The sequence below is a fragment of the Cynocephalus volans genome, chromosome 4, assembly GCF_027409185.1.
Source record: "Cynocephalus volans isolate mCynVol1 chromosome 4, mCynVol1.pri, whole genome shotgun sequence".
Taxonomy (NCBI): domain Eukaryota; kingdom Metazoa; phylum Chordata; class Mammalia; order Dermoptera; family Cynocephalidae; genus Cynocephalus; species Cynocephalus volans.
In genome coordinates, this window is record NC_084463.1 from 80,296,982 (window position 1) to 80,315,691 (window position 18,710).

Consider the following 18,710-nt stretch of genomic DNA (forward strand, 5'->3'; position numbering starts at 1 on the left):
GAGCACCTACTGCAGGCTGCAGAGCAGGGCGCTGTGCTAGGGAGGCCTGGGCAATAGAAAGATTGATGAGACAGGGTGGTCCCGGCCCTGAAGCAGCTTAGTTAGTAGAGGAAACAGATGGGCAAACAGACTCTAATTAAATGTGATTAGTGATTTATGTTGATTGGATAAGGAAAGACATTTGGTGGGACACCCAAATCCCCAAGTCCTCTGTCAGCCACTTGCTGCTGTGTTTGGTTCATGAAGGCGGTGTACCTCATCACGCACAGTCAGGAAAAATGAGTTCTTTATTAGTAACCATAGTTCCCATGTGAAATCTCTCTATGTAGTTCCCTGCTGGGGAAAATGTTCAAGTGAAAGTTCCTTTTGTTACCTCCACCCAAATCCTCCTCCAGACAGAAAGTCTAGAGTGTAGAGTCTAGTCTCCCTCTCCTGCCACAGACAAAAACTTGCTCTTCCTCCTGGGTTGCCCATCTCAAAAATGACACCATCGTCAACTCAGAGGTTTGAGGGTATCTTTGACACCTCCCTCTTCTTCACTCCTCTATCTAGTTTTTCACCAAATCCTATCAACTCTGCTGCCCTCTACTTCTCTCCTCCATTGCTATCACCCATGTCCAAGCCATCATCTCCAACTGTAGGTCGTGACCCATGTTACTGGATTCTTAAATTAATTTAGGGGGTCTTTTTTTTCTAGGACTTGAAATAAAAGAAAGAAAAGAAGTAGAATGGAAAACATTAGAATGTGTTGCATGTAGTAAGGTTGAGTTTTATTTTGTGAGATTTGTATTTGTGTATAATAATTTTACACAAAAAGGCTAACATTGCTAAAGGCTTTACATATATTGACTTACTCATCCCCCACAACAACTTATACAGTAGGTACCACTATTACTGTCATAATCACTATTTTACAGATGAGGAAACTGAGACTCAGGTAAGTTGAAAAGCTGGCCCAGCATTGGATAGAATGCCAGGGTTCCTGACCAGGCTGGTGCCCTACCTCTCATAGACTGTGCATGCATATGTATATGTTGGGTTGCAAAATCAAGTGCCTTACTCATGTGTTGTGGTTAAAAAAAAGTTGGAAAGTGTCTATTTGACAGATCTCTGTATGTCTACTTTTATCCCCTCCAGACCTCTACACTGTAGCTACAATACCTTTCAAAATACAAATCAGGAGATGCTTTTCCTCTATGGAATCTCCTAAGGTCCCATGCTCTTAGGAGAGTGTGAAATCTATGTGGTCACAAGGCCCTGTGTAATATTGTCCCTGTCTGCCCCTCAGTTTTTGCCATGCTGACTGCCTTCTTACCCCACTGGCCTTTCAGCTCCTAGATGCTCCAGGCTTTGAAACACCTCAGGGCCTTTGCATGTGCTCCTGTGACCTCTCAGAATTATGTAGGCCCCTTCATGACCTGCCTCTTAGTACTCTGTACTGCAAGTTCACAGCACTTACTACAGCCATAAAGAAATAGTTCTTTGTTCACTTCATGTCTGTCTGAGGGCAGGGGCACACAGGCTGGCTAGCATCCCCATCCCCAGGGCAGCATCTGGCATGTCAGTCAGTGAACACTTACTGTTCATTAGCTTTGGGAGATGAAGAAAGGGAGGAGACTTGTTTTGGGGGCAGAATTGATTATCCCTGTCAAAATATTCCTTACTCTCTTCTTTTCTTCCTGTCTGACCTTTCTAGAGAACATTTCTTTAATTGGCCGTCTTTATTCCTGTTGGTGGATCAAAGACTTTTTGAGTGGGTTTTCTTTGCTTTTGTCTTTTAATCCAGCAGATTCCCAGTGCACTGTTCTAATGGGATGAAGGGCTGCTGGCCTGAGCCCCTCAGTCCCTGTGGGGTAGGCGGTATGGTCTCATGAAAGAGTCCTGGACTTCAGAGCAAGAGATCCAGGCCTTGGCTATGCCACTTCTCTGCAATTCAGCTGTGAGACAGCTTCCTAAACCATAAAATGGGGTGGTGACAGCATTCAAGCCCACATCCAGGCTGCTCACGATGTCAGGGGAAATAATTTGTGTGTGAAAGGTACCTGGCAGAGCAATGTTGGCTGTTCAGGAAGGTGGTTATTTTTTTAAATCTCTTCTTACTTGTGATTCCTTGTGCTTGACAGTGTGCCTTTGTGATGCAGGCCACTTGGCACGGGAGAGGCCACGTAGACCCAGGCCCTGGTTGATCAAGGGCAGTTCTTATAAGTTGAGAGTGTGTATCCCCAGGCCAAGGCCATTCAAATCCTTCTCTATGTTCACATATTGGTGATTTGTAAAATCTTGTTATTTGACCTTGGAGAGCTTTCTGTCCTAGGTTAGTGTAGTGACAACTTTAGATTTTGCCTTGGCCCTGAATTAATAACCACAGTGATAATAATGATAGCCTTTGCTTATTGAGTACCTGCCCTGTTCCAGACCTGTGTTCATAGTGCCCATGATCCACTACCTCAACTCCCACCAACCTTGTGAAGTAGGTGCTGGACCTCACATTGTGCAGAAGAGGAAACTGAGGTCCAGGGAGTTTGAGAGAGCTGCCAAGCAAGATATTCCATTCGGAGTTCTCTGTAAGACACCTTTCTCATTTTAGTTACCACTACCCTGTTAATGGCTTTATTTTGTTTTGTTTTTGTCTTAGAAAATAATGACAGTTTGTAAGTTCTTGAAAGCAAGTTTTAATAGTTGTCTTTTGTTTATTCTGTATGGTCTCTCTTCGTGATTGGTGTCATCTAACTTTTCCTGGGTGAGATGCTCGCTCAGGAGGTCTGCTTGTCCAGGCTCTGCAGGTATTTCCTGCTCCATCTATTCCCACCCTGGTTGTGGAGGGCATGCTGGTTGGACAGAGGCCATGCTCTGGAAATCAGAGCTGATTTCCTTTCCTCGCTACTTTTTTTTATTTCTAAATGCTTCAGCTTGTCTTCTCTGGACTGCATTTATTTTCCTTCTTTACTGCTGTAGTTTATTGCTCTTTGCTGGCTCCTTTATTTTTATTTTCCAGACTTGCCTGAAATGCGTCTTGATTTTGGCATCTTTAGATGTTTAAAGTCCTGCACTTTGTTGCTGATGATTGCCCTCATTTTGTTAAATCCCTTTTAGTCGCCAGTCTATTTTGCAAGACCTTCCTTTTCTTCTTTTTTTCATCATTGAATTTTAATATTTTTCTGTTTCTGCTCTTTTATAGGAATTTGTGTTTCATTGTTTAGGGTATAGTAATGGACCTTCAGTGCCCTACAATTTGACTTCCTATTGTACTTACTTATTTTTAGAATCGTATGTTCATAGGTAGAGACACTTATGGTGTCTTTGCTCTTTCTAAAAGGCTAATCTGTCCATGACATTTTGGTACTCAGCACCCTTCACTGGCCCTTGTAAGATCAATTCTGAACACCCCATGACAGTGTCAGAGACCACTGGTGTCCCTCTCCCTCCTGCCTCTTCACCCTCACCTCATCTGCCACTTCTCCCTGGCCCCCAGTACACTAAACTAGCGGTTCTCAAACTTTTGGTTTCAGGACCCCTTTACATAAGTCTTAAAAATGAGTGAGATTCCCCAAAGAGCTTTCATTTATGTAGACTGAATCTAGCAGTATTTACTCTATTAGAAACTGAAATGGGAAAGATTTTATTTATTCAACTTGTTTAACTGTAATGACAATAAACCTATTACATAATAACATAAGTAACATTTTAATGAAAAATATTTCTAAAACACAAACATTTAGTGAGAAGAGTGACACTGTTTTACTTTTTCCAGATCTCTTTAATGCTTGCCTTAGTGGAAGACAGCTGGATTCTTATAAATGTTTTTGAGTTCATTGTGTTGCAATATGTTGTATTGGTTTAACTATATGGAGAAAATCCAGCCTTACACTGATATGTACTTAAAAAAGGAAGGAATCCTTTATAGCCTTTTCAGTTAACTGTGGATAGTCTTTGAAACTACATCAGAACTTGACCAGCAGCAGTTTCTTAAAGGTTTGATGCAATGTGGAATCTGAAACGTAACAATGAAAATTTCATACTCTTTTACATTAATTAATGTGCATTGGCCTATCGTGCACTTTGAAAGGATTTTTTATGCATCATTTTGTAACATCATGCATTAGTCATTTGGAAAATATGAAAGTATTACATTTAATATTACCATTTAGAATAATATCAAAGTATCACATTTGTTAATGTTATTACCTTTCTTATCTGAGAAGTTTTTAAGTATTGGGATGCTCTAAAGCTCATAATGGTGAATACAGGTTTTTGACATTTTACTTTTTGCTTGAAATTTCAGAGTTTATCTTAGTAACAAATACTGTCAGTTTTCCTTGAAATAACAGGTTTACTGTATTCGTTTTTGACAAAATGTCTGTAAATACCCAAATCTGAATAACCGTAGTTTTTCTGTCAGTCATTCTTTCTAGGAAAAATGGTGTTCTGTGAAAACCAGTGCCTGATTGTCTCATGAGTGCTTTTTCTTCTTGCCAACCATCATACTTAGGCCTGCAGCAGAAGTGCTTTATGAATGCTTACCATTTTGTCATGTGGGATATTAAACAAACATGTGCTCAAGAGTTGATATTTAATCAAATTAGTAATTTTTACTGCTTCACCAAGGACAGTCTTAGGTGAAATTGACCTTTTTAAAAAAGAGTACTTTGTGCATATGGCGTGGCAAATACAGTGACCTATACATTCAGATACCACAGGCTTGATTCACGCTAAGCCACCAGCAGTTTTACCTGCCATTGCTTTTGCACCATGAGTGCAAATCTCAACGCAGTAGAAAATAATTTTGAACTTGTAGGACCCCCAGCAAGGTTCTTGGATCACATTTCAAAAACCTTACTGGATAAGAACAAACTGCTCATCATTCATTTGCACACACTAGACTCTCTTGCTTCCCATATCTTGCTTTATGCCCTTTCTGCCTGGAACTTGCATCGTCACCACTACCTCTCTGTCCCTGTGTGTACATGTACATGTACACGTATATGTATACATGTGTAGGGGTGTGTGTGTTTGTGTTCCTGCAGCTAATGCTGGTTGTAATAATCATGACTGCATGGGTCTCTCCCAATAGACTGTAAACCGTGAGCTAGGTTCTATATTTATCTTGGTGGCAGGAGCACCATGCCTGGCACAGGTAATAATCACTCATTAAATGTTAGCTATCATCATTGTCATGATCATCATCGTCGTTGTCAACATCATCGTCGTCAACATCATCATCTTTATTATTATCATTACAAGGGCTTAGTAAATGTTTTGGGAACAAATGAAGAGTTCGGGTTAGTATTCCCAGGGTTTTCTTAAGGTGTTGCTTCTCTGTGATATCAGTAAGTGTTGGTGAAAGGGCATCTGTGGTTAACTAGATTTGGAATGCTCAAACAGGTTTTTAACTGAAAGATTTCCAAGATCCTTTATTGCATGATGTGCATTGTGAATCTTTAAGGGGGACGAGAAGCTACAGAATGTAGTATTTCCCAAGATGAATAACATAAACCTTCTTTTTTAGCATAACTCATAGGATTAGGTTCCTTAGAGTTTTCTTTGGGAAATAACCATGTACCCTGGCTTTTTCATTTTTACAGATGGGAAATTGATGACGTATGTTCATTCTTGCATTAATTTATACCTCAGCTATTTAATGAATACCTCTGAAGGTTAGACAGTGCTAGGTTGGGAATACAGTAGCAAGTGCAGAAAAAAAAACCAGACTTGGGAATTAATATACTCTATATGGAGTGGATCATTAAGTGGGAGATCCAGGCATTCATCAACTAATCACCGAAATTAAAGTGCTATGTGAACGTTATGTAGGAAGGTGCACAGTGTTAAACCATTTGTTTTTTGTTTTGCCCATTTTCAAATCTCTGCCAGGCCTGTTTAGGTCTTCTGTCAACTCTTTGCCACTGCTGCATCCCTATGATCTAGATGACTGATGAAGATCAATAAAGATGTTGGCCATTTGCCCAATTGTATCATTGATAGTGTAGCATCATGAAGACAGGATCTTTTAAAATCTGAGACAACCTCCTCTTAGTGCTTGGCACATAATAGGTGCTTGTATATGTTGATTGGCCAAATGAAGAATGCGTACATGTGCTTAGAAAAACCTAGGACTATAGGACAAACTCTGCTCTCTGGTCTCGTCACCCCAGTGACCTAACTCACTGTGCTGTACAGGGAGCTGAATAAAACCATGCAACATGCATTTCCTGCTGCTCTGCTCTCACTCGGCCCCATTTTGGGGGGAGTCAGTGATTTTTCCCTTCCGCACAAAGTGCAAAACAGAAAAACACATCTGGCTTTCTATTTTTGATTCCATACTGCCTACACATTGGAGAAAACACTATTTATATGCATATACTTAATAAAAGGACATGATGTTGATACAGTAAAATTGGCCTTTGGTCTTATGACTGCCTGGACAGGTGATAGCAGGGTTTTATGACAGAATAGCCTTGGAGTCAGGACTTTTGTAAGAAGATTAGGCCAGTGTTTAATTTGATGTTTCATTCTGTGAAGTCATTTAGAGAAATCAAACATTTACATGTTTATTAACTGGTGCTTTTGGTCCTTGATGTGTGGCCACACACTTTGGGCTGGATGAGCTCTGGGAATGCATAGAAATCTTCTGTTTCCCCTGACTCATGGATAGATGGGCCAGGGAACATTTACCATCTCAGTTTATCCTCTTACTTCAAAGCCTGAAGTTTCTTCAGCCACGTCATGTTCCTGCAGGAGTCTGAAATCTAATAATAGGCTTTTGAGAGAGACCAAGGGTTGAGTGGAGTCACTTACAGAATGTCGTGCATCTGGGTTGCTGATTTTTCAGGTATTGCTCTGAGATTGAATTAGGAAAATTCTCAGGGAGTTTTGGACCTTTTAATTTCTAATCTTTTGTGATTTAGGTAGAGTTGCAGGATTATCATGAATTACTAGTTGCAGAAATTTGGAAAAATATCAAAAGGCATAATGCTGAAAATTACCCATAACCCTACTATTCAGAGATAGTCACTACAAACGTTTTGTTGTATTTGCCTTTATTTTTATATGCGTAATTAGGATCATTGTGTATACATTTTGATTTCTACTTTTTCCATTTAACATGAGTATTTTCTCTTATTACTTGTATAGGGGCTTGTATTAGTTTCTTGTGGCTGCTGTAATAAATTTCCACAAACTGGGTGGCTTAGAACAATGGAAATTCAATCTTTCACAGTTTTGGAGGCCAGAAGTCTGGAATCAAGGTATAGGCAGGACTGTGCTCCCTTTGGAGGCTCAAGGGAGATTCCATTCCTTGCCCTCCTACTTCTCGTGGCTGCTGGCATTCCTTGGCATGTGGGCCAATTACCCCAGCATCTGCCTCCATTTTCACATTGCTTTCTCTGTGTGTGTGTGTGTGTGTGTGTGTGTGTGTGTGTGTGTGTGTGTGTGTGTGTGTGTGTGTGTGTGTGTGTGTGTGTGTGTGTGAGAGAGAGAGAGAGAGAGAGAGAGGGAGAGAGAGAGGGAGAGAGAGCAAGCATGAGAGAGAGAAGTCTACCTCTTTTTCATAAGTGTGTATTGCGTGTAGGCGCCATCCAGATAATCAAGGATATCTCTCCATCTCAAGATTTTTAATCACACCTGCAGAGACTTTTTTCGTATCAGGTAACATTTACAGTTTTCAGGGTTAGGACCTAAAATCTTTGGGGCAATATTCAGTTTACCACAGGATTTAAGAGCATGGACTCTGGAACCAGACTGTGTGGGCTCAAATCCCAGTACCATCTATTACTAGCAGGATAATCTTGAGCAATTGTCTTTAACTTTTGGTGTCTCCATTTTTTGATCTGTGTAATGGGAATAACAGTACCTACCTCCTTGAATTGGTATATAAAGCACCTGGCCCATTTAAGGATTAGCTTTTATTACTGTAGTTGTTATTTTCATTAAAAATTCATTATAAAATGTCATTTTAATGGCTGCATAAAATTTTATATATTAATGTACCATAATGTATCTAATCATTTCCTTTTGTTGGCTAAGTTTCTTTCCAGTTTTTCATCTCATATATAACACTGCCATGGATATCTTTGAGCATTAAGTTTTGTTCCATTTCAGATTCATTCCCTAGTGTAGAGTTCTGGAAATGGAATTACAATGTGAAAGGATGTGTACAATTTTAAGCCACTTAATAAGAATTTCTTAAAGTACTTTCTAGAAAGATTATGCCTATTTTACTGCTACCAGTTGTTGAATTATAAGATTGCCTATTTTACCATGGCCATATCTGTTATCGAGTGTTACCATTTTAAGCCTTCTCAGGTATTTTGACAGTCTGCCCTCTGAGGCTGAAATGTAACATAGCAAAGGGACTCTAAACATAGTGATACCTTTAGTAAGGAGCATTCTGGCAAAGTAAGAAAACTTCTAATGTGAAATGAAATCCTTGCTTTGTTAAGTCTCCAAGTGCCTTCTCCATTCTGTAATGAAGCCAGGAAACTTCCTCAATGTTTTTGAGGTTAGGGGGAGAGGATATGTTAGTAGCAGGGCAATGCTAGGATTTCAATAAAACAGTTTTGTTCCCGTTCTCAGACTTGGACATTTAAAACTAAGCATTTAGTGGGATGAGGGAGGCCCACTTGAACAGAAAACTGATCAATTTAATTACTTTACAACTGAAGCCATGTGAAGGCCAGGAGAATGGGTGGGGAGGGGGCTTCTCCTGCATTGCCTGCCAGATAAGCTGGGAGATCATCCCTTGGAAAGGCTGAGGGAACAGCCTGCAGCCGCTCTTTGTACCCTTGCCACTTGCTACACTGCTTTCCTTTCCTGAGGGGGTGCCCACTGCAGACTAGTCTTGCCCAGCCAAGGCCTCTGGACTGTAGAAGAAGAGAAGGGGTCCAGAGTATGTCTGCTCAAAGGGACCTACATCAGAGGTCGTCTAGACCTCTTCTGCCCAGGCTGTTTGGAAACATTGGGTGGTTGTGGTTTTTTCCCCAGTGGTGAACCGATATGAATGCACTGTGTACACTTCACACAGCTTGTCACACACAGATTCAACAATACCCAACCAATTGTAGCGGGCTAAATGGTAGCCCTGAAGATGTATTTATGTCCTAATCTCTGGAACCTATAAATATTATCTTAATTGGGAAAAGGGCTTTTGCAGATGTGACTAAGTAAGGATCTTGAGGTGAGGGGATCATTCAGTAGGCCCTAAATGCCATCGCAAATGTTCTTATAAGAGAGAGGCAGAGGGAGATTTGACAGACCCACATAGACACACAGAGAAGACAATGTGAAGATGGAGGCAGAAATTGGAATGATGCAGCCACAAGCCAAGGAATGCCAACAGCAACCAGTACCTGGAAGACGCAAGGAACGGATTCTCCCCTAGAGCCTCCAGAGGGAGCCTGGCATTGCCTGTTCTTTGATTTCAGACTTGGGGCCTCTAGAACTGTCAGAGAATAAATTTCCTTTGTTTTAAGTCATCCAGTTTGTGATATATGGCAGCTGCAGGAAACCCATATACCAGTCTACGCCCTGCTCCACAAGATAGTTCCACTGAGCATGTGCTTGACTGTGTAGCAGTATCATATTGCTATGAAAGCTTCTAAACATATACTCAATTTCTGTACTTATCTGGTCATGAACCGGCAGTAAAGAGTTGGTGGATGGCACTGGTTTGCAGACCACCGGTTAGTCTCTCTCGCTTGTGTTATGGCTCAGGAAGCTGAGGCCCATGGAGAGGAGGTGGTAGGCTGTGGTGAGAGCAGCAGGTGGCTCTGCTGCTTGGAATGGATCAACAGGGCCAGGTCTGGGGTGAGCAGACAGGAGATCTGCCCTTTGGCCTGTTCTGCTGGCCAGCTGGTATCCCTGTTTTCATTCTGTACCCTGCTTAGTGATAGCTGATGCTCCAGTGAGCCCCTGGAGTGTCACACTGCTGAGAAGCCTCAGAAGCCACGGGAAACTCGTGGAGCCTCTGCTGCAGCTCATGAGCTAACAGCAGGAGGCAAAGGACCTTGTCAAGGGTAGAGTCACAGCTTGCTGGGGACTTAACTTCCAGCTGACTGCTTCAGTCTCTGTAGTTTGGGTCATATTTTCCCTCTGGAGCCCAATGTTAACTATCTTTATTTTCTGAATGGTAATTATCTCTTAGAGAATAAGGACTAGACTATTGTCATCTTGACTTTTACACTGCTTAAATAAAGTCCAAACTACTTAACTTGGCATTCATGGCCCCCAGAGAACTGGCTCACTTTTCCTTTCCAGCCCTGCCTCCCATCTCTCCCTTTATATACCTTAATCTCTGAACTTCACCAAAGTCATTGCTCCTAGTAGAAGGGGCTAGAAAAGGTTAGCTTCTTGAGTCCCCACAGTAGTCGAATTCATGATTAACCAGCTCAAGAACTAATGGAAAAATATGGTGAGAGGATAGAGGTTGGGGTTTCAAGATGGCGGCGGCTGCGGCGGCTGGCGCGGAGTAGCTGAGGTGGAAAAGGTGGCCACTGGGCCTCGGGCAGCCGGGAAACTTGTGGACCTTCCTCTGGCCATCTCTTAAGGGAGGACTGCTGCTGCTGGCCGGTCGTGGGGGCTCAACGCCACTTTGCCCCCGGCAGGAGAGGCTGCCTCATTTACAGGCAACAGCTTTGAAGTGTGGAGCAGGAAAAGAACTGATTCTTAGCTGCAAAAGTGAGTCTTGAAACAGGGAACACGGCGCCAGGGCTGCTGTGGATGCAGCCAGGATCCCGGAGGCTGGGGCCGCACTGAAGGCGGCCAGCTGCTCTATCCAGGATTCGAGGTTTCAGGCCGGCATTAAAGAAGACTCCTGGGAGCGCCCGAGCGGCGCCGCGACTGAACAGCCCGAGGTGGCAGCGCCGAGAACACGGAAGGCAACAAACCAGAGACAGAGCGAGCGCCCGACCTGGCACAGCACTGTGAGTGATCCCTGGCACAGCTCTGTTCGGGGGGTGGATGCCTGCGCGGCTCCCCGCCTGCACCACCAGGCCACTCACTGCCCCGGTGCTGCCTCCATTTTCCCAGGTGCGGGCAGCTCCGCCCTGCTCGGCCATCACTGAGCCCATTTGCTTGGCCTGGCACGGGGCTTTCCGGACCCTGCGGGCCGGCCTCCTCTCCCACTCCCTCCACGGTTCTCTGGCAGGGCTGGGGGTGTGGGGCGTCCCGACCAGTTTTGGGAGGGCTAGAAAGTACGGGCGGGCCGACTGTCACTCCACCACACCCTGGACTCCGGCCCCGGTAAACTTCCTGTTACTGGGAGGCAGATACCATCTCTGCGACCACCAGTTTGGAAAAAAGCCTAACGAATTTCTGGTTGGGAATAGTGTGGTAGGAGAGTTCCCAGGTCCGCTTGAACCTGCCGGAGAGCAGGCTGCAGGCGGGCACTAGACTCGGTTTATACCGGGGGGATACAAAGGTGAACAAGACTCGAGAAAGATCTACACAGTGCTACAAAGGCACCCAGAGAGACCGGTCGTCTGTGCCTAGCAGAAACCTGGTAGACTTACTGGGCGAGGCGGTGCTGAGCAGGGTCTTGAAGGCCCAGCTGATAGACGAGGGGTGCAGAAGACACGCCCCAACCCAGCACAGCGTGCACAGAGGGGGGAGACGTGCGGCCAGGGAGGCGGAGACTCGACAGAAACCACACACCCGGTGGGGTCGCCACTGCACGATCTAACAGCCTGGGCCAGAGCACACGGAACGGGGAGAAGTCCTGCACAGGAAGTGAAAGCTCAACAGAGATCACACACCCTGTGGTACGTGATCCACCAGCCCAGCAGAGTCCAAGCTGACCAGAAAGGTGGATCCCCGGAGAAGCCCAAGACCCGAGGCAACCACACACACAAGACACTAGAGGCCAACTGAGCAGTCACGGCGGGAGCCATACCAAATTGGCAACCACAGCAACATCCTAGTTAGTCATTAGTCTTAAACCGGTGGACTGTGAAACCCCCTGCCACAATGAATAAACACCAAAAAAAAGACACCAGAAATACAAAAAATCAAGAAAGTACACCACCAAAAGTTAATAAATCTCATACTCTAGATCCTATAGAACAAGAAGCCCTTGAAATAACTGACAAGGAATTTCGAGTGATAATTCTAAGGAAACTGAATGAGATACAAGAAAACTCAGCTAGACATCATGATGAAATGAGGAAAAGTATACAGGATCTGAAAGAGGAAATATACAAGGAAATCAATGTCCTGAAAAAAAATGTAGCAGAACTTGCTGAACTGAAGAAGTTATTCAGCGAAATAAAAAACACAACGGAGAGTTTAACCAGCAGGCTTGTCGAAGTTGAAGAGAGAACCTCTGAACTTGAAGATGGGCTGTTTGAAATAACACAAGCAGACAAAAAGAAAGAAAAAAGAATCAAGGACATGGAAGAAAATCTGAGAGAGATTTCAGACAACCTCAAGCGCTCAAATATCCGAGTCATGGGTATTCCAGAAGGGGAGGAAAATGGAGATTCCGTTGAAAACATATTCAACAAAATAGTGGCAGAAAACTTCCCAGGTATAGGAAAAATCACAGATCTTCAGATCCAGGAAGCTCAACGATCTCCAAACGTATTCAACCCAAAAAGGCCTTCTCCAAGACATGTCATAGTCAAATTGGCAAAACTCAGAGACAAAGAGAGAATCTTAAAAGCTGCAAGAGAGAAGCGTCAAATCACCTATAAGGGAGCCCCAATCAGGTTAACATCAGACTTCTCATCACAAACCGTAAAAGCTAGAAAGGAATGGGATGATATTTTCAAAATACTAAAAGACAAAGATTGCCAGCCAAGAATACTCTACCCTGCAAGGCTATCCTTCCGAAATGAGGGGCAAATAGTATATTTCTCAGACAAACAAAAACTGCGGGAGTTCACTACCACAAGACCACCCTTACAAGAAATCCTCAAGGGAGTACTGGGTTTGGTTCCTGAAAAATAACTACCACTGCCATAAAAACCTAAGAAAAATCAAAACCCGCTAGTACAATAAAAATGGCATTCATGAAGAGAAAACAAGCTAACAAAAACACTATCTACAACCTAAGGAACCAACAAACAAAGAAACCAAACAGTAAATCAGAAAGCAAGGAACAAAAGACACCTAAGACAACCAAACAACCAATAAAATGCTAGGAATAAATCAACACCTTTCAATAACAACTCTTAATGTTAAAGGCTTAAATTCCCCAAGTAAAAGACACAGACTGGCTGACTGGATCAAAAAGCAGGACCCAACTATATGCTGCCTACAAGAGACCCACCTCACCCATAAAGATTCACACAGACTAAGAGTGAAAGGATGGAAAAAGATTTACCATGCAAACAGAAAAGAAAAACGAGCTGGAGTGGCTATTCTTATATCTGACAAAATAGACTTTAAACTAAAAACCATAAAAAGAGACAATGAGGGACACTACTTAATGATAAAAGGACTGATCCATCAAGAAGACATAACAATCATAAATATGTACGCACCCAATGTTGGAGCAGCCAGATTTATAAAACAAACTCTATTAGACCTAAAGAAGGAAATAGACACTAATACCATAATAGCAGGAGACCTGAACACTCCACTGTCAATATTAGACAGATCATCTAGGCAAAGAATCAGTAGAGAAACACAAGATCTAAACAAGACTCTAGACCAATTGGAATTGGCAGATATCTACAGAACATTCCACCCAACAACCTCAGAATATTCATTCTTCTCATCAGCACATGGATCATTCTCCAAGATAGATCACATATTAGGTCACAAATCAAGTCTCAATAAATTCAAAAAAATTGGAATTATCCCATGTATCTTCTCAGACCACAATGGATTAAAACTAGAAATTAATAACAAACAAAACTCTGGAAACTATACAAACACATGGAAATTAAACAGCATTCTACTTAATGACATATGGGTCCAAGAAGAAATCAAGCAGGAAATCAAAAAGTTTATTGAAACTAATGAAAACAATGATACATCATACCAAAATCTGTGGGATACTGCAAAAGCAGTATTGAGGGGAAAATTTATTGCATTAAATGCTCACTTCAGAAGAATGGAAAGATGGCAAGTGAACAACCTAACACTTCACCTTAAAGAACTAGAAAAACAAGAACAATCCAATCCTAAAGTTAGCAGACGGAAAGAAATCATTAAGATCAGAGCAGAACTGAATGAAATTGAAAACCAAAAAACAATTCAAAAGATCAACGAATCAAAAAGTTGGTTTTTTGAAAAGATAAATAAAATTGACAAACCATTAGCATGGCTAACAAAAAAAAGAAGAGAGAAGACTCAAATAACAAAAATTAGAAATGAAAAAGGCGATATTACAACTGATTCATCTGAAATACAAGGAATCATTCGAGACTACTATAAACAACTATACGCCAACAAATTTGAAAATCTGGAGGAAATGGATAAATTTCTGGACACACACAAGCTCCCAAAACTGAACCGTGAAGACGTAGAAAATTTGAACAGACCAATAACAATAAAGGAGATTGAAGCTGTTATCAGAAGGCTCCCAACAAAGAAAAGCCCAGGACCAGATGGATTCACAGCAGAATTTTACCAAACATTCAAACAGGAATTGACACCGATTCTTTACAAACTATTCCAAAAGATTGAAACGGACGCAAATCTCCCAAACTCATTCTATGAAGCAAACATCATCCTGATACCAAAACCAGGTAAAGATATAACCAAAAAAGAAAACTACAGGCCGATATCCTTGATGAATATAGATGCAAAAATCCTCACTAAAATACTAGCAAACAGAATACAGCAACACATACGAAAAATTATTCATCACGATCAAGTGGGATTCATCCCAGGGATGCAAGGTTGGTTCAACATACGCAAATCAATAAATGTCATACACCATATTAATAAACTCAAACACAAGGACCATATGATCATCTCTATAGATGCTGAAAAAGCATTTGATAAAATTCAGCACTCATTCATGACAAAGACCCTCTATAAGTTAGGTATAGAGGGAAAGTATCTCAACATAATTAAAGCCATATATGACAAACCCACTGCCAATATCATCCTGAATGGGGAAAAGCTGAAAGCTTTTCCTTTAAGAACAGGCACTAGACAAGGATGCCCACTCTCACCACTCCTATTCAACATAGTGTTGGAAGTACTAGCCAGAGCAATCAGAGAAGAGAAGGAAATAAAGGGCATCCAGATTGGAAAAGATGAAGTCAAACTGTCCCTGTTTGCAGATGACATGATCCTATATATCGAACAGCCTAAAACCTCTACAAAAAAACTGTTGGAATTGATAAATGATTTCAGCACAGTAGCAGGATACAAAATCAACACACAAAAATCAGTAGCATTTCTTTTCTCCAATAGTGAACATGCAGAAGGAGAAATCAAGAAAGCTTGCCCATTTACAATAGCCACCAAAAAAATAAAATACTTAGGAATTGAGTTAACCAAGGAGGTGAAAAATCTCTATAATGAGAACTACAAACCACTGCTGAGAGAAATTAGAGAGGATACAAGAAGATGGAAAGATATTCCATGCTCTTGGATTGGAAGAATCAACATAGTGAAAATGTCCATACTACCCAAAGTGATATACAAATTCAATGCAATCCCCATCAAAATTCCAAAGACATTTTTCTCAGAAATGGAAAAAACTATTCAGACATTTATATGGAACAATAAAAGACCACGAATAGCCAAAGCAATGCTCAGCAAAAAAAATAAAGCTGGAGGCATAACACTACCTGACTTTAAGCTATACTACAAAGCTATAATAACCAAAACAGTATGGTACTGGCATAAAAACAGACACACTGACCAATGGAATAGAATAGAGAATCCAGAAATCAACCCACACACTTACTTCCATCTGATCTTTGACAAAGGCACCAAGCCTATTCACTGGGGAAGGGACTGCCTCTTCAGCAAGTGGTGCTGGGATAACTGGATATCGATATGCAGGAGAATGAAACTAGATCCATACCTCTCACCGTATACTAAAATCAACTCAAAATGGATTAAGGATTTAAATATACACCCTGAGACAATAAAACTTCTCAAAGAAAACATAGGAGAAACACTTCAGGAAATAGGACTGGGCACAGACTTCATGAATACGACCCCAAAAGCACGGGCAACCAAAGGAAAAATAAACAAATGGGATTATATCAAACTAAAAAGCTTCTGCACAGCAAAAGAAACAATTAAAAGAGTTAAAAGACAACCAACAGAGTGGGAGAAAATATTTGCAAAATATACATCTGACAAAGGATTAATATCCAGAATATATAAGGAACTCAAACAACTTTACAAGAAGAAAACAAGCAACCCAATTAAAAAATGGGCAAAAGAGCTAAGTAGGCATTTCTCTAAGGAAGATATCCAAATGGCCAACAGACATATGAAAAAATGCTCAACATCACTCAGCATCCGGGAAATGCAAATCAAAACCACATTGAGATACCATCTAACCCCAGTTAGGATGGCTAAAATCCAAAAGACTATGAACGATAAATGCTGGCGAGGCTGCGGAGAAAAAGGAACTCTCATACATTGTTGGTGGGACTGCAAAATGGTGCAGCCTCTATGGAAAATGGTATGGAGGTTCCTTAAACAATTGCAAATAGATCTACCATACGACCCAGCCATCCCACTGTTGGGAATATACCCAGAGGAATGGAAATCATCAAGTCGAAGGTATACCTGTTCCCCAATGTTCATCGCAGCACTCTTTACAATAGCCAAGAGTTGGAACCAGCCCAAATGCCCATCATCAGATGAGTGGATACGGAAAATGTGGTACATCTACACAATGGAATACTACTCAGCTATAAAAACGAATGAAATACTGCCATTTGCAACAACATGGATGGACCTCGAGAGAATTATATTAAGTGAAACAAGTCAGGCACAGAAAGAGAAATACCACATGTTCTCACTTATTGGTGGGAGCTAAAAATTAATATATAAATTCACACACACACATACACACATACACACACAAACCGGGGGGGGGGGGGAAGAAGATATAACAACCAGAATTATTTGAAGTTGATACAACAAACAAACAGAAAGGACATGGTTGGGGGGGAGGGGGGGAGGGAGAAGGGAGGGAGGTTTTGGTGATGGGGAGCATTAATCAGCTACAATGTATATCGACAAAATAAAATTTAAAAAAAAAAAAAAAAAAAAGAAAAAAAAAAAGGATAGAGGTTGGGCGTAAATCTTTCAAGCTCTCAGGAAAAAAAAAATGCTTACATTCAGTAAAATAGAACATAAAGGCAGCATAGCCAGTACCAGTCCCCAATATCTGACCATCCAGCCCACTTGAACCACCAGATGACTGTAGCCACATAATCAAACCAGCCAAGACCAGAAGAAAAACCACCACCTGAGCTCAGCACTAATTGCTGACCCACCAAACCATGGCTATATAAAATGTTTATTATTTAAGGCAAAAAAAAAAAAAAAAAAAAAAGGAAAAAAAGGCAGTAGGGACTTTGAGTCCTTGCACTCCTTATTTTAGTAATGATTGGTGTTGCTCGGTTCTTCCTTGCTTGCTATCGACACTTTTCGGAGTCTCCCACCTTTATTTATTTTGCTTTGTTTATGGATAATGCCCATATTAAGTGCCCTTTTCCCCCAATATCTGGGCCTCCATCTCAATATCTAATGCCGCTGAGATTTTATGAGTTAATTTTTTGGGTCTACTTTCTGGGCCTCACACATCTCTCTCCTTCTTTCCTCTCAGACATTAAGGGACAGTAGTTCAGAGGCCAAGGTCACTTCCTCTCATCTTTTATTTTTCCCAAGGTTTTATTTCAGAAGCCTTTATGCCTTCAACTCCACTTTTGTTTCCTTTTCTAGTCCTAGCCCTGGATCTCTTATTTTTAAATCAGTGCTTTTTGGTTGCAGGGAACAGAAATGCTCTCATACCATCTTAAGTTAGCAGAGGGTTTGCTGTGAAATCTCAGGAATGCAGGGAGCGAAGCGTGGCCAGCCTGCTGGGAACTGGGGTGGGAAGGCCCCTCTAACTCAGGGGCCACACAGTCCCGCTCATCCTGTGTGTTTGTCTGACTCTGGAGCAGAGTGGCTGATGGTGACAGATGTCAGTTGGGGGAGGGGAACCTGGGTTGGGGGGAGGGTCCCAAAAAAGGGTCTGTGGAGGGGTTACCCTTCCGCCTGCTCAAGCACCTATTATACTTTTTCTTCTAATTTCTCAACAGGAATTAATTCATCTTTACTGGAAATCAGTTTGCTGAAATTATTGAGACAGCAATTCTTGAAGTTTTGAAGAAAAGGTAAAAGTTCTCTTGTAAGGGAAGCCCGTGTTTGGAGAGAGACTGCTGTCCCTGCCATCCCTCAGATATCCCAGTTGTGTATGTAATGCTTCACCTCTCTTCTCTGCCTGGCCAGCTTCCTCTTCATTCTAGGTGACATTTACCAAATGCTGCCTCCCTGGAAATGAAGCCTTTTCAGATTCCCTCCTGGCTGGCAGTGATTTCTCCTGTTGTTGAACTCCCTTAACACCTTCTCCTTCTGAATGGCATTTATGTTATCATTTGTGCTCTTCCTCTGACCCTTCACCATTCTCCTCTCTTGTCCAGTTAGAGGCTCCTTCTCTCTGACCCCCTCACCCCCCAATTATGGTATTTCCACACTTTATTATAGTTGCCTATTTGTGCATTTTTTCCAGTAATATCCTCGAGGGT

The 18,710-nt window shown here is 41.8% G+C and overlaps 1 protein-coding gene across 2 annotated transcripts in view; it reads left to right on the forward strand.

The window, feature by feature from the left end:
- The window catches only part of SMCO4 (single-pass membrane protein with coiled-coil domains 4), a 64,101-nt gene that overhangs the window by 27,133 nt on the left and 18,258 nt on the right, over nt 1–18,710 (forward strand). For both annotated transcript variants that reach the window (XM_063095727.1, XM_063095726.1), the window contains exon 2: nt 18,225–18,299. The gene's annotated coding sequence lies outside the window, so the exon portion shown is untranslated. The remainder of the gene's footprint in view (nt 1–18,224; nt 18,300–18,710) is intronic.